This window comes from Gorilla gorilla, chromosome 12, assembly GCF_029281585.2.
Source record: "Gorilla gorilla gorilla isolate KB3781 chromosome 12, NHGRI_mGorGor1-v2.1_pri, whole genome shotgun sequence".
NCBI classification, from domain to species: Eukaryota; Metazoa; Chordata; class Mammalia; order Primates; family Hominidae; genus Gorilla; species Gorilla gorilla.
The window spans coordinates 93273665-93289492 of NC_073236.2; the positions used below are offsets into that span (position 1 = coordinate 93273665).

The window sequence follows — 15828 nt, forward strand, 5'->3', positions numbered from 1 at the left end:
TGACAGGTGTGGGAACTTTGCTGTTTAAAGGAACTTTATGCATAGTTGGAAAAACTGCTTTCCCTCAGTTTATAATTTATGGGAACCCAATAGTCATTCATGTACTGGGTTTGGTAAATCAAAGCCCACTTAAGGTGACCTCGGAGAAACCTGAATAAAGGTGTTCTTGGACTCAAGCAGATTGGAGCTGCAGAAGAAAGGAATGTTCCAAGGAAGAGTCTGTGTTAGGCTGAAATCTGGGGCTTTCGTTATTCAGAGCTGGAAGGGGCCCTGGAAACCATCCAGCCTGGGCCCATGGTAGCTATCAGTAACAGCTTACTGATTGATTCATTTGGGATCAGAGGAGAGACCCGGTGGAGTGTAGTGGAAGATGTTCTGTGGGGGCGACAGGAGTCCTGGCATTCTGGCCCCAGCTCTGCCATTAGCCAAGCCAAGACCTTGGCAAGTTATTGGAATCCTCTGGGGGTGCAGCTCCTGCATCTAAAAATGAGGGCAATTTTGCCTGTTCTGCCTCCTATGGGGCTGTTATTGTTTCCATCTTACAACATGTGGGCTTGGAGCATAGTCATGCACCTGCTGTTGGTGCTGCTCCCAAGAAGCCGTTTAGAATTTGCTTTCTTAATTCCCGGTGCACAAACTGGGTCAGCTGAAAGACAGCGGAGGGTCTCCCTTATGACATCGTTGGAGTCTCCCTCAATAAAGCCTCCTTGAATGTTTCATCTGACACCTTTTTTATTTTGCATAAATTAACACAAAATAAGCTTATTCCCCTAAAGAACTCTCCACTGTGTGCACTGCTCTATCCTCCCACTCCCCTCAGCAACAGTAAGAGAGTAACCTCGTGCAGCTCTGTGAAGCAAGCATTAACTAATACTGACCCCTTGTGGTCCCCGCTTAACCTTGGTTGGAGGCTTTCAGCTTAGTTTGTCCAGGGATTCCTGCTCCTGCCCCACTGCAGAATTATCAGAAGGTCACCTCAGAAAAGCTGAACCAACAAGAACCTTGGGAGGGATTTCAGCTTCAGAGAATGCCCGGTGGCAACCCAAGTCAGTAGCACTAGCTTTGTGGAGGTCTGTGTTCCTGGGAGGAGATGAACGTGGGAGGAGGATACGTGGGAGCTGGACCCAGACAGAACCATGGGAATGAGACAGACCATGGAAGGAGCCAGAAGTAGGGGGGCATACGGCGTTCGGGAGGCCTCGCAGGAGGCAGTAAGCAGCCATCCCAGCAGGCAGGTGCAGCATGGCCTGAGGCTTCTTCCAGCAGACAGGAGGCATCGACAAAGCTGTGGCAGTAAGGGGCTGGGTTTGTCCTGTGGCTTGGGGTAGGACATCAGACCCTTGAAGGGATGTAAGGTTAAGAGCTGGGGGACCTGAAGTGGAATGACAGGTAGAAGACTGAGGCGGGCGGGGGGGGGGGTCTGGCAGGAAGCCAAGTTCAGGACTGAGGAAATAAGGTGAGGGGCCAAGAGTAGGCATTCGGGTCTAGAACTGCAGTAGTGGGTGGGACTCAGTTACCAGATTTGGGGGTTAGGTTAGGGCAGGTGTGGTCCAAGGCTGACCTGCACCATAGGCACTGGGTATTCCCACAGGTGACTGAGAGGCCCCTGGGTTGACCAGAGTCCCCAGAGGTGAGCTGGATCTATGGGAAAGGAGTCAGTGCCCCAGCTGCATGTGAGGGATGGTCACTCCAAACCTGTGTTTAGATCTTTATAAGATTCTGTGTAAGATCTGAGTTTGGCAAATTCTGGAGCACCTGGCTTGTTTCTTCTCTGCCAACCCCAGCAGAGCCTGCACCCACCCCAGACAGCTCAGGCAGGCCCTGCCCCTTCCCTAACCTTGCACTGCTAGAGCCTGATTTGAGCCCCAGTGTAACTTCCTTGCCAGGAAATCAAAGCTGGCATGGGAGCTGCGACCCTGAGGGGAATCCCATCTACGGACTCATGCTAACTCATGGTGACGGGTCACACGTGGTGACGTGCCACTCTTCCCAGGCATACTTGCCTTTGTATCGAGGCCTCTTCACCCAACGATGAAGTTTTAGGTGTAGAGGCAGGTTAATGAGAGAGATGGCTGGGAGTCAGGGGAAGGTTTCTCAGACCCTTTTCTTGTGCCACAAGATGATGAATACCTATCAGCTTAAAACACAAGCACTTAATGTAGGTCCCTCCTTAAAAACCCAAACACAGGCTGTGGCTGTGACTGCGTTGGCTGTCTGCTGGTTAAGAGGCTGCCTCAGTTGCTGGCAGGTTCAAAAATGGCTCATTTTACAGGGACTGAATCAGCACCTGGGTTTCGTCTGAGGTTTAGAGGAGTTTTGAACATGGCTTTGCTTTCAGAGGTCAACCATTTGGGCAGTGTTTCCCAGAGAGTATTTCTCAGGAAGCCAATCCCAAGGGATGGACCATGAAGATCAAGTTTCCATGACTGGAAAGTTTGGGAAGTTCTGTACACCATACCCGCCTGCTAGAAATTCATGATTCATGTGGTTGTGTTGAAGCATCTTGAGACATCTGGCATTGAAGGGAACCGCTGTACTTTTTGTTTAATGCAGATTTTCCCAAGTTTATTTGACTCTAGACTCATTACCTCTGGTGTGCTCTGTGTTTCCATCCCTCAGAACTAGTTTCCCACAGAATTCAAGGGGAACCTGCTTTGGCGATATAAGAGAGTGGATCCAATGAAGCTTTGACCTGCAGAAGCTGCCAGAAAGCCTCTGACCTTGGTGTACACTACCTGCAACTTCAAAGGGGCTTCCACAACAGCCCCAATCCACTCCTATAATCTCCCTTGACTGCCTTGGGTCATATACCTGCAACATGAGATTGGAAGTAGGATTGCCAGAGTTAGCAGCTAAAAAGAGAGGAGGACCAGCTACATTTCAGATAAATAACGTTTTCATATAAGTATATCCCAGGCAGTATCTGGCAAGCTTATGTGAAAGATGCCTGAGAGGTTTGGGGAAGCCTCTGGGAACAGGCGGACCCTGAGAGGTCTTAGGGGAGAACTGTGCTGGGCCCTTGACATCGTGCCCTGATGCCACCACCACCAGTCATTTATGAGGGCACGTATGCGTTAGGCCTTGGGCTAGGGGTCCACATGAACCTTTGTTTCATTCCTTTCATGGGGGATTGTGATTATCACTTCTATTTATGTGTGAAGAAACTGTGGCTCAGAAACGTTAAGCGATTTGCTCATGCATGTCACACAACTCTTAAGTAGTAAAGTTGAGATCCAGACCCAGGTTTGTTTTACTCCAGAGTCTGTTTTGTTTTCCTTCTTCTTGGACTTGGTACCATCACACACATGTGGACTGACACATAGGCCCCCACAAACTGTGTTGAAAAAGATCCCATAACCCTTTACCTCTCCCCATTTAAGGCACCCTGCAAGCTTACACATGACCAGTCTCCTACTGACAACATTGCTGACTCAGGGATGAAGGAAGTGGTGGAAGTTTCGATTTGACAACACTTAATTGAACCTTCTCTCCCCTCAATTTTTGATTTTCGCTGCTCGCCATTGGCCAGATGTCACCTTCTGTTCCCCTTGGACCATTTCCCTTTTTTGTCCCAAGCAGACTTCCTCTTTGGGGGCCTTGCAGCCTGTGGTACATTTCTTTAATGCACCACTCACGCTCAGATGTTTCTATTGGCTCACGTGTTTCTGTACTTCCAGACTGCAGGCTTTTCTGGGACAGGGACTGTTTGATTCATGTCTACCCAGTGCCTAGCATGGCACCTGGGACACAGCAGGTGCTCACCTGCATGCTTGTTGGATGATAAGTGAGATAAGACATGCTGGAAATGGCAAAGAAGTGAGTCTTGGCTGGAGAAAGTGAAACCTATCATTGATTTCTTGCCATTCAAGAGTAATTTTCTTCATGGTCCTCCCCTGGTTGATTTTCAAGTTTGCTTTAGAAACCTGAGCCCAAGATCGTCTCTCTGGCAGCAGTACTGCTTTTGTCCACAAGATGGCAGGCGAGGTCAGCAGGAAGGTGGCGGTCAGCAGCCAGAGCCAGGTCAGAGCAGGTCACTAATATTTTTCACAAAATGCAGGAACCTCTTTGCCACCTTGTAAATGCACATTGAGAGTAAGAAGTGGGCTTGGAGGCAGGTTCTCTGGCTGACCCCAGTGAAAAGGAGTCTTTTGGAAAGGATGTTTGAAGAGAAGTTGTAACAGCACGTTGTGAAGGGGCTGCTCTTCATAACCCCCTTTGAGTAGTGTCCCTTGAAACGCCAAGCATAAGGAAGTCAATAGGAAGCCATCACACTCCAAATGATCCAGGGCAACCTCCACCTTGCCTGGCAAGCCTCCTTTGCTTTGGAAATTGCTCCTGGTTCTGTGGCCCTGAGGGATCCTCCTCCCCATTCCCCAGGTGTATGGAAGTTTCCAAAGGAGCCACATCCCTCTGTGCACAGGTCTGGGCTCACCCCAGAGGTCAGTAAAGACTTTCTGACTTGAGCCGACTGGAAAGAAGTGACAGCTTGAAAAAATGGCCTGGGGACTTTCCAGAAGATAGGAATTTGCCAGATAGCTCTCTTGCGGGGCCCACCAATACTTTACCCCCAAAGCCAGTTGTAATGACTAAGGTAAGGCCAGGCTTTCCCACCCCCTGTCCTGGGGGGCATAGGTGTGGCCATGGGAAGAGGTGAAACGCCTCAATCTTGTGCTGAAACAGATTCTAAGGCTGCAGCCGCCCCCACCCCTCCCATTTTTCTTCTGACCTAAATCTTCCTCTGAAGCTGAACTGGGCTCCCAGCCAGGGTGTCAGCCGTGGACAAAGGCGCCCTGTTTTGAAGGCCTGGCTACTGTGTTTTCCTGCACCATCTGACAAATGGCGTTGGACTCCCCCGAGTCAACGTGATAACAGAAATATACAACGATGGCAGTTGCCTCAGTCTGACCTTCCAGGAAACCAGAAACACTGCCCCTCCAGTTTCTACCACATGGCAGTGGGGTTGCTTATAGGAGCAGCCCACTCCTCTGCCTCAAGTCTGGCTGACCACGTGGTGGGAGCTGGGCTGGATCCTTCCTCAAGCTGAGCTTGTCCTATTTTTTCTGGCTGACTGGGGAGCCAGCCACTACTCACTGCTTTTCCTCCGGGTCTTTGGACCGTGAGTGAGTGACGTCCTCAATGATGGCCTGTTGTTCCCTCCCCATGCTGCTGCCACCTCCTCCTCTCCAGTGCCCTGGCTCTTCTGCCTCTGGCACTGCAGAGAGAATGAGAAATGACTGGGCTGGGCTGGACACCAGGGCGAGTTCTGCTGAAGCTACCCATTGCTGTGCCACCATGGGGAGACAGATCTTTCAGCTCCCAAGGCACAGTTTCTGCTTCTGTAAAATGGGGATAGTAACACATGCCCCATCTAACTTACCAGTCATCTGGAGGCCATGATCATATATATGGTGCAGATGACAAATGGGGTGTGCATTCAAGGTGGACAGGACTCTCTGTGGGCCTGGAAGGTGGAAGGAGGGGGAGGAGGGTGGAAAGGACAGGAGGGATTTAGACATGTCACATTATGGGGGAGACTGTGCCAGGTAAAGAAATGGTGGGAACAACAGCACAATGACAGGAATCCACAGAACATTTCTAAGGGACAGTGGGTACGTCATTCTGGCTTAATCAAAAGCTGTGAGTGTGTACACACATGCATAAGTGCACTCGTAATGGGGACATGAGCCTGGAAACTTGGTAAAAGATCCAATTATAGAGGGCCTTGAAGTCCCAGCTCATTGTTTTGTGGAACATTGCAAATTTATGAGAAAGGATCACATGCAAAGTTGTGTTAGGAAGATTACTGTGGCTTTTGTGTATGATAGGCTGGACAGGCCCATTTAGGAAATGATTGTAAGTTCTGGGCCAGAGAGGAAGATGTGTGAGACTGAGATGGTGCCCAGGGGACAGATGTAAAACCCTCCTGTAGAAGAATCAACAGGGCTTGCCTGAGTTCAGGCCTCAGAGGCTAGGGGAGTGGTGGTACCATGGAGAACCAGGGAAGACCACAGAAGAAGGCCAGGTCTGGGCAGAAAGTTTAGCTTCAAAAGTACTCTACGTGGGGTGACTGTGTTCATTCGGCCACACATAAGCAGTGACAGGTGGGAAGGACAGTGGAGCCCACAGTCAGATAAGACTCCTCCGACAAATGTTCCTCACCATTCTGGTCTCCTTGTGCTCTCAGAAGGCGGTCTTCACCCTGAGCCTGCATCCCAACTCAGCCTCTAGCTATCAATCAGTTTCCTAAATGGGCCAGCTGGCCTGGCTCTCTGCTGAGCTCTGACCCTGGCCTATGTAGAAAGATCCCTGGCCAGAATGAGCCGTGTCTTTGGCTGGATTTTGCTTTACTAGGGGCTGCTGTTCTCCTTGCAAAGCCCGGACTCAGCTGTTTTGAGGGTAGGTCGAGAACTTAGCCCCATTTGGCAGGCTTCATTTGGGGAGCAGAGACCAGAAATTCTGCTCAAGAAGGAGGCGAGAGAGACAACAAAGATGGTAGGAAATTTTCTGGGAAGAACAAAAGGCAGCAAGAGGCGTTTCTTCCCTTCAGTTCGGGCCTTTCAGACAGCTGCTCCTATGATTGATGGAGATATTTATTTGCTGCAGTTTTCTTGGAATCACCAATCTCTTGTCAGTGCTCAGCACCCCTCAGGAGAACACTGCTGGCATTATAAGGTGTGCATTTTAATTCTAAGGGAGTTTTAGGTGCAGGCAAGATGTTGATTAAATATGGAACTGGCAAGAGAAGATAGGTATAAGAGCCTACAGAAGAGTTGGGGGTGGGGGAGAGGACCCAGCTCTGCTGCTGACTGAGTCCCCTCCTCCCTCCAGACTTCAGTTTTCTCACCTGTGAAATGAAAATACTGGGCTACAGGATCTCTAAGCTTCTTTTGTATCCTGGCATTCTGATTGGTTTTGTGCCATAGTCCCAGACTGGAGCTGGGTTTTGTGGGCAATGGTGGAGAAAAAAAGCACAGAATTTGCTGTCTGGACAAGGCAGCCATGGAACTGGCTATCTTGAGCCACTCATAAGCTTTTAGATCAGTCTGGATCAGCTGAACAGAAGTCTGATCTTGTAGGCCAGTGTGAAACCTCTCACTGTTCTGTGGCTCCTACCAGGTTTCACACTGGCCTACCAGGCCGACCAGAGCAATAGTCTCCATATGCTGTCATGGGATCATAAATAAAAAAGAGAGATGGTCAAATAATTTTCAAATATTTTAAAAAGAAATGAAGCCCTTTTTTTAAAAGGAAAATTTCTGTGGACTTCAGATAAAACAGATACAGCTCTGGCTGTTTTGGTAGAAGGGGCCTAGAGGACGGCTCAGCATGCCCTTTTCTCACCTGCCCGACCCCACGCTCCTTCATGGAACCCACAGACTCTAAGCAGTGCAGTTTTAACATGGCCAACCCATGAGTCAATCTAATGGCAGATATGGGGACAAGTGAGGTCCCTGATTCCAGGTCCATATTATGGTGTTGCCTTTTTAAAAGTCACTTTAAGAAACAGTATGTGAATTCTCCTTCTGTGTCTGCTATGAAAATTATGTTGAAGATAAACAATGTGTGTTTTGTTGAGCATTGCACAATGTCCACTATGGAAGGTCCTCCGCACCTCCATAAGAAATTTGTTAGCAATTCATATTAGGAAAATCTTTATCTTTTCCCCAGGAACTGAAATGCCTCTCAGCTCTTTGTTCCAAAACAAACAACACGCAACACACAAAACTTCTGTCTTCTGCTAGGGGTATGTTGCCAAGGTAAGATGCATGTCACGGTATTTCCATCTTTGCGCTGCATGAGGCTGCTGTGGACCCACACTTGGCATCCATTTCAAGCTCTTGTGTCTTCTTGTAGCTGAGAGCCTAGAAAATTGAAAATGGCATTTCCTAGATTCCCTTGCTCCTAGTATTCTGGATTTAAAACACTTTCCACCATCAGATGCACCAATGAGATCTCTAGGAGGTGGACGTGGAGCAGAGGCCATCTTCATGCTGTGCTGGCTCTTGCTGGTGGCCAGCAGGGCTCTGAGGTATGAACGTTGCTGCAGTGGTGACTCCATGTCCAGCTGTTAGCTTCATAGGTGTCATGGCACGCCAGCAGGGGTGTAATGCCTCCCTGACCCTGCGATTGGAAATTTGGCAGTGTGTTCTTGATTTCAATAATTCTGTGTGCTAAGCTTTGATTCTCTGCCTTCTCAATTGTAATAATAATAATAATTATAATTGTTTCTTTGTATGTCTCCCTATTGGTTCTTGCTTCCCTCAGTGACAAACGTCTATTTGAGGTTTTACAGCTTATGGAGCCCTTTTCCTTATTATAATTGACCACCACAGCCAACATGGGGAGCCAATAGGGAAGGTTTATTAAAATTAGAAGACCACATGGTCGTTGCCATGGTGGAGGTATGTACAAAATGTGGTGGGCGCCTAGGTGGGATGCTTCGGGTGACTTGAAAAAGTTGGACGAGGCTTTAGAGGTCATGGCATCTGAGCTTCGAAGGGTGAGATATGTAGAGACAGATGGGCACTGAAGGGACTTGACCATCAGAGGGAGAAGCACCCACAAGGGTATGGAGGCACCCTCAGGAGAGAGGGCACGTGGTCCAGGACTCTTGGAGGAGGAAGGGTGGTGGCTGGAGATGACGCTGACCTAGAAGGCCTGTGGGGAGGGCCTGACATGCCTGCCCAAGGGGAGTTTAGATTTTCCCTGTAGATGACTGAGAGGCAAGGCAGTTGAAACACTGTAGGATGGCCTTCAGGGGTGAGATCAGAAGCAGAGAGACTGGAGGAGGCTGTGATGGCAGTTCAGATAAGAGGTGATCAGGAGGTGGCAGTGATCAGGGGATTGGTGATCAATCAGATGTGGAGGGTCAGAGAGAGGAAATGGCCGAGGACCACTCCTGGGTTTCTGGCTTGGCCAACTGGATGAACGGTGCTCACTGAAGAAGCAAGCTCTGGATGAGGAGCTGGCTTGGCTATGTTAAATTTGTGACTCTCTGGTTATCAGCTGGTTAGCTAGGTCTAACACTTGAGAGAGGTCTGTGTGGAGGCATCTATTTTAGAGTTGTTCAGTGTTAAGGTGGCAATGTGATACCTTGGGTATGGGTGACTTTTTTTTTTTTTTTTTTTTTTTTTTTAGAATGTGAAGAACAAGGGAGGATTTAAGATATAGCTGATGGTACTCAGTACTTAAAGAGACCTACAAAAGAGACAAGGGAAGAGTGGCCTGAGACAGAGAAAGAAAATTAAAGGAGGAGAGAGGTTCAAGGAAGATGCAGTGGTTAGCAGTGTCAGAATTGCAGGGATATCCAGTAAGGTGAGGACTGAAAAGTTTCTTTTGGGTTCAGCAGGTCACTGGGGACCTTGGCAATTCGATTTATTTTCCATATATATAGAGAGAGAGAGAGAAAGAGAGAGAGAGAGAATGTATATATGAGTGCCTACTTTATATATAGAGTGCCTACTATATGTATATATAATATATATATACTATATACATACTATATATATTTTATATATGCTATCCATAGTACATACATATATGAGTGCCATATATATATATATATATATATATATATATATATATATATATATCTACTATATGCCAGGCACAGTTCTTGGAGCTTAGGCTATCCAAGTGAATAATTCCATTCTGCAGGGGGAAGATAGCTAACAAAGAATGAATGCAACAAACAAGTATACTTATAACATGATAGATGCACATTTATACTATATCTATAGGTAAGACCTATAGATTAAAAAATGTAGAACATACTCAAAGGAAATCAGGAATGTTGGGCAGGGGTTTCAATTTTAAATATGGTGGTCATGAAGTTACATTTCAGCAAATACTTCAAAGTGGTGAGGAGTTGACCATGTAAACATCTGGAAAAAGCATTTTAGAGAAACAGCATAGCCATTAAAAAGGCCTTAAGGTAAGCTACACCTGGCATGTTCTAAAAACTCTACCGAGGAAGCCAGCTAGGGTGGAGTGAGTGAGGGAGAGTAGCAGGAGATAAACTCAGGGAAGTAAGGGCAAAGTAGAGGCAAATCTTCCAAGGCCTAGTAGGCTATGGAAGGAATTTGGCTTTTGGGGGCCTATGGAGAGTTTTGAGTCGAGGAATGACATGGTCTAAATTATGCTGTGGCTACTGTGTTGATAATAGGCTGTAGGGAGGGTGGGGTCACACAGGGAGACCTGCTGTTGTAGGAATCCAGGCAGCTTGGGTCAGGGTGGTGGCAGGGAGGTGGCCAAATTTGATTTCAACAATTCTGTGTGCTGAGCACATAGAAGTGGTCAAATTTTGGCTATACTTTGAAGGTAGAACCATAAGAATTCCTGACAGATTGGGATGTGGAGGGCAAAAAAAAAAAAAAAAAAAAGAAGAAGAAAAATATTACTTCGTATTTCCTAGCATGAGCAACTAGAAGGATGGCTTTGCCCTCAACGGAAGTGGTGAAAACTATGGGTGAAAAAGGTTTGGGTTCAAAGATCAGAAGTTTAGATTTGGCCATGTTGAGTTTGAGCCATCCATTAGACATCTAAATGTAGATGTGGACTAGGCACTTTTGGTAGCTGAGAGGGGTGGAAGCTGCATTGGTGGTGCTCACCTTGGGAAGAAAATGTAGGTGAGAAAGTGGAGGCTGAAACTGTAGACCACATGTCCCATGAGCTTGGCTGTGAAAGAAAGGTGTGCTCTATGGTGACAGCGGGAAAAGAGGGACGGGTTGAAGGAGACTTTTTTTTTTTTTTTAGGCAGGGTCTCACTCTGTTACCCAGGCTGGAGTGTAGTGGTACATTTAATAGGTCACTGCAGCCTTAACCTCCTGGGCTCAGGTGATCCTCCCACCTCAGCCTCCTGAGTAGCTGGGACTACAGGCATGCACCACCACACCTGGCTAATATTTGCATTTTTTTGTAGAGATGAGGTTTCATCATGTTGCTCAGGCTGGTCTCAAAATCCTGGGCTCAAGTGATCCTCCCATCTTGGCCTCCCAAAGTGCTGGCATTACAGACGTTGGGCTACTGTGCCTGACCAAGACTGTTTAAAGAAAGAAGAGCCATGAGCTTGTTTACAGGAAGAAGTGAAGAATCCAGTGGGAATCCAGAGGTTGACAGTCATTGAAGAGAACTTGTTCCTGAGGGAGCCAGGTCCCTGAGGAGTCAGTGACAACAGATACATCTGAACATCCAGATGTCCTTTCCTCTGAGGAGGGGTACGGTGAAGGACATACAGAGTTAAGATTTCTAGGGGGTGGTGATGGAGGGGCAGGGAGTTGGGAGATTTTTATTTACGTTTCTGTAAAGTAAGAATTAGGGACAACTAAGAGAGAAAAGGGAAATTGGGTTGGGAACTTGAGGAAAAACATACATGTTTAGGAGAGTCCCTGAGGAGACCACTGAGGAGCAGCCAGGAATGTTGATGGTACAGCTGATGCCATAAATTTTGTGGGACATCATTCTTCCCCGTGGTGAGATTTTCTCCAGCAGCTCAAAAAGTAACCCTTGTCTAGAGGAAGGATATTTAGATCAAACCAGGATTCGGAGTTTACTGGGGGTAGATGTGATAGAAAGACAAGAAGATGACAGTGCCGAGGTGGTTGACAATAGAGCAATTGAAGTGGAACCTGGTAGGGTCTTGGCTGGATGCGGAAGTGAAGTCAGGAGGTGCAGGTAGATATGGAGAGCCAGGTAGAGTCAGGAGCTCAGAGGTCAAGTTGTGTGAGGGCAGAGAGTAAGTGTAGTGGGAGGATCTGAGTGAGAGCTGGAGGGATGAGAGGCTCTGATCTGGTGTGCAATTGAGATGAAGACTTGAATGATGAGGTAGTTCTTGTTGGTGTTGAGATAGAAGGTATGACCAGGAGGATGGGCAGCCCAGTATAGAAAGAGGGGAGTCACTGGAGTTGAGAATGTTAAGAACCTGAAGACTAGGATGTTCAGTATCATTTACATGGTAAACAATTCTCCCAAGATGGTGCCAGGAATTAGGGTGAAAAGGAAGTCAGTTGGTCTGGATAATAAACCCCTCAATCTAAGTGTGGAAAGTCTAGGCAGTCCCTAAAGAAAAGTAACAATGAGGAGTTGAGGACAATGTGATGCTTGGCTTTGCCACCAAGGAAAGAGGGGTTTTGTCCAAAAGCTGAAGAGAAATGGCCTGGTAAGTTTGTTTCTCTTTCTGAAGTCCCTCTGTGTATTTTTTTGCATCTCTGACAGCCTGTATTCTATTTGAACTCCTACTACTACTGACTTTTTTTTTTACAAGTTTCTTTCTTGCATAATACCGTTAGGTCCTTCAGGACAGGTACACTATGCTCTCACGCTGTAAATACTTATAAACGTTGGTTTACAAATGGAGGGTGGGCAAGATTGTGATTTACTTTGGGTACATTGCCTGAAACCAAATGGGCGAGAGCTTTATTTTTTCTCTATCAATTTGCATCTTCAACAGAAGCACCCCATTCCCAATGCTCAAGGTCTGAGGATTTCTGGCCTCACATGGAAAACAAGAGAGATCTAAGAGTCCCTTCTTTGTCACCTCCTGAGACCTTGATCTAGAAGTTTTCACAAAACCTGAGTTTGCTCAGGCTTCTGGTGACCTGACAACTGATGGGGAAACACAAGAAACTGGAGAAGATGCCAAGCCCAGAAATGGCCGCTGGAAACCAAAGATTCTAACAGAAGATTACTTGTACAATGAACAGCAAACTGAATGCAAAGGCAAATATTTAATTTTAGGTGGAGCTTTATTTTCCTTATATCAGAATAACAGAGACCTTGGATCAAAGCCTCTGGGACTAATGACAAAAAAATTAAATTAAGTGTAATTATATGCCACTCAAAGACTCCTGGGAAGCCATTCAAATATGCAAGGGTCCTTTGTGAGAGGTAGAGTTAGTTCTCCCTGATTGAGAAAGGCAAACTGAGGAGGAGGTGGGCTGAGTGGAGGTAATTGTATTTGATAAACTCAATTACTACTTCTCAGCAACTGGGATGTGTCCTGCTAATACAATGGAAAAAATGATTATGTGTTCTATCCCTTTGATGATCCAAGTGAACAAAAGTAGAAATAACAAAGTTTCTAGAACCTGGCAACTTCAAGGCAAGACCAGATCCTAAATTATGGAAGATATTTCAGAACTCATTAATACAGATTGGACTGACCTACTTAGCCTGTTTGTGGATGGCAGATACCTGAATGCCAGGAAAAAAGGGATGTTGGTAGCCCCTTGAAGGCAGGTACTAGGTCTCTCTTCGGTCTCCTCTTGCACATAGCATAGGCATTGCCCACAGTTGGTCTGGGGAATGCTCTGTTTCTGTCCCCTGAGTAATGAGGCCTTGCTGCTTTTTGGATATAGTTGTATACACAGTAGTTGCCTCTGGTGTTTTCTCTTTGGAGTGGTTGTAAAAGGCAGCTTTAATTCACACATTGATTCCATGTTAGCCCTTAGAGACTTAGATATGTAAAAATTAACAGACAAATCCAAAACCAAATCTTACCTTTAGCCAAAAGCTAGTTATGGCTTGAATTGGATTAACAGCATTCTTTTCATAGTGCTATGAGTGCCAATACATATTTTGCCTCTCCAGTTTTTGAAAACCTATCTTTGTCCTAACCTTCAGACTCCCATGTCTAGCTGCTCCCTGACTGCTTCTGCAGGCACTCAGATTCAACCCCCACCGCCCTCCTAAACCTTCCCCTTCTCTCCACCTAAGCCCCCACTGTCCTCTGCTGGGCCCCCACCCAACTCCCTGGAGTAACCTAGAGTCACCGTTCTGTCTCAGCTAGTCTAATGGCCACCTCCCAAATAGCCCTCTCCCAACTTTCTTCTCAGGCCTGTCCTCTTTCTCCAACTCCAGGAATAGTCATAGGCCATGCCCTTCTTACATCACATGGACAGGGCCGCCATTCCCACCTGGCCTCCTGGCTCTATCTTCTCATCAATCCATCCTCTACGTTGTTGCTGTAATACTCTTTGAAAACAAAGTGAAAAAAACGAAATGCAGAGGGATTACACTGCACATGTCATAGTGACTAAGAGCATGGACTTCGTGAACTCCAGCTCTGCCATGTCCTGGCTGGGAGCCTTAGTTGCTTCACTAGTAAAACTAGGACTAAAAATAATCCCTGCAGCAGATAGCTATTGTGACAATTCAGTGAGCAAATCTGTAAACGACAGTGCCTGGTTCAGAGTTACCTTTCGGTGACTGACCACAGCTTAGAGCAATCGTTTCCACATTGTGCTTAGAGGCCTGGGACTCTTTCTGTCAATGAGCAGTTTTTGGTATTCTGAGGAAAGCAGGGGAGCACTGACATATAAAAGACTATTCAGGTTCTACTTTTGTTTTAAATTTTATGTGAATGTTTTAAATTGAAAACTGATTTTCCCTTAAGCTTTTCAAAAATTACACGTCCTTTAAAAATTATTTATTAATATATATTTTTAGAGATGGGGGGTTTCACTATGTTGCCCATGCTGGCCTCCAACTCCTGTGCTCAGGCAATCCTCCCACCTCAGCCTCCCAAGTAGCTAGAGGGGCAGGGAGCTGGACTACAGGTGCACACCACTGCATCTGGCTTAAGCTTTTAAGTTTAACCTGCAGATTTCATTCTATTTTTTGATCTAGCAAATATTTAGAATCATGTTAAAGGGGCCCCTAAAATGTCCAAACTGCCTTTGAAATTCCATGTATTCTGTTTTTATTTTTTTAAAGGGTTCCAACTGTGTAATTAATCAACATTATCTTCTAAACTACTTCAGAATTTTCAAAAATATATGAAACATATATTTGTGTATATATGTATGTGTGTATATATATGTGTGTGTATATGTGTGTGTGTGTGTATATATATATATATATATATGTATATAGTAACTTTCAGTATTCTTTTGTTGTTCTTTTTCTTTCGTTTTGAAAAAGGGTCTTGCCCTGTCACCCAGGCTGGAGTATAGTGGTGCGATCACAGTTCATTGTAGCTTCAACCTCCTGGGCTCAAGTGGTCTTCCCACCTCAGTCCCTCCTGAGTAGCCGGGACCATGCTCAGCTAACTTTTTTTTTAAATGTTTTTTTTAGAGACGTGGTTTTGTGATGTTGCCCAAGCTGGTCTTGAACTGCTGGGCTCAAGCAATCCTCTTGCCTTGGACTCCCAAAGTGCTGGGATTAAAGGTTTGAGATACTACACTTGGCCAACTTTCAGTATTCTTTGTAAACTTAAAGCCTATTGTAATTTTTAATTTAAAATCATAAGACTAAAAGTAATAGAAATCCTAGATTAGAATCACAAGTCTAACTTGTTTGATACTGTAATTTGAAAATTCTCTTAAACATGATATGGGTTCAAATATTAAATTTATATGTATTCTTAAAATTCAACATGTTACTTTTAGATAGATTTATTTAATCATTCCTATACTTAAATGTAAATCTCTTAGGATTAGAAAGGGACTTATTCAATAAGAAAACAACTGTTTCAACTCAACTTGAGTGACTTGGGGCTTTTGACAAATATATTCTGAATTTATTAACCAGAGAAGATCCTGGCCAGGGCACAAAGCTTGACTCTTGCCCATGACACTGCAGCAGGCTCAGGTCTCTGACCTCCAAATGGGCACTGTAAGCCCATTCTTCTATATTCAGTATCAGGTTACACATTGCCTAATTTTTGATAACTGTCTATTACCTCACCAATATTACAACGAACTCTGCTACTCTTTCAGTTAAAATTTCTATTTCTTTGACTTTCTAAGGTATTAATATTTACATGTATTTTGCTCCTGGCTCTTTATACCCTTACAAATCAATTTTATTATCTGATTAAGGAGCAAATAA

At 45.6% G+C, this 15828-nt stretch overlaps 1 protein-coding gene across 1 annotated transcript in view; it reads right to left on the bottom strand.

Annotated features, from left to right (window-relative positions):
- The window catches only part of TMEM247 (transmembrane protein 247), a 76755-nt gene that overhangs the window by 40038 nt on the left and 20889 nt on the right, over positions 1 to 15828 (bottom strand). The gene's annotated exons all lie outside the window — the stretch shown is intronic.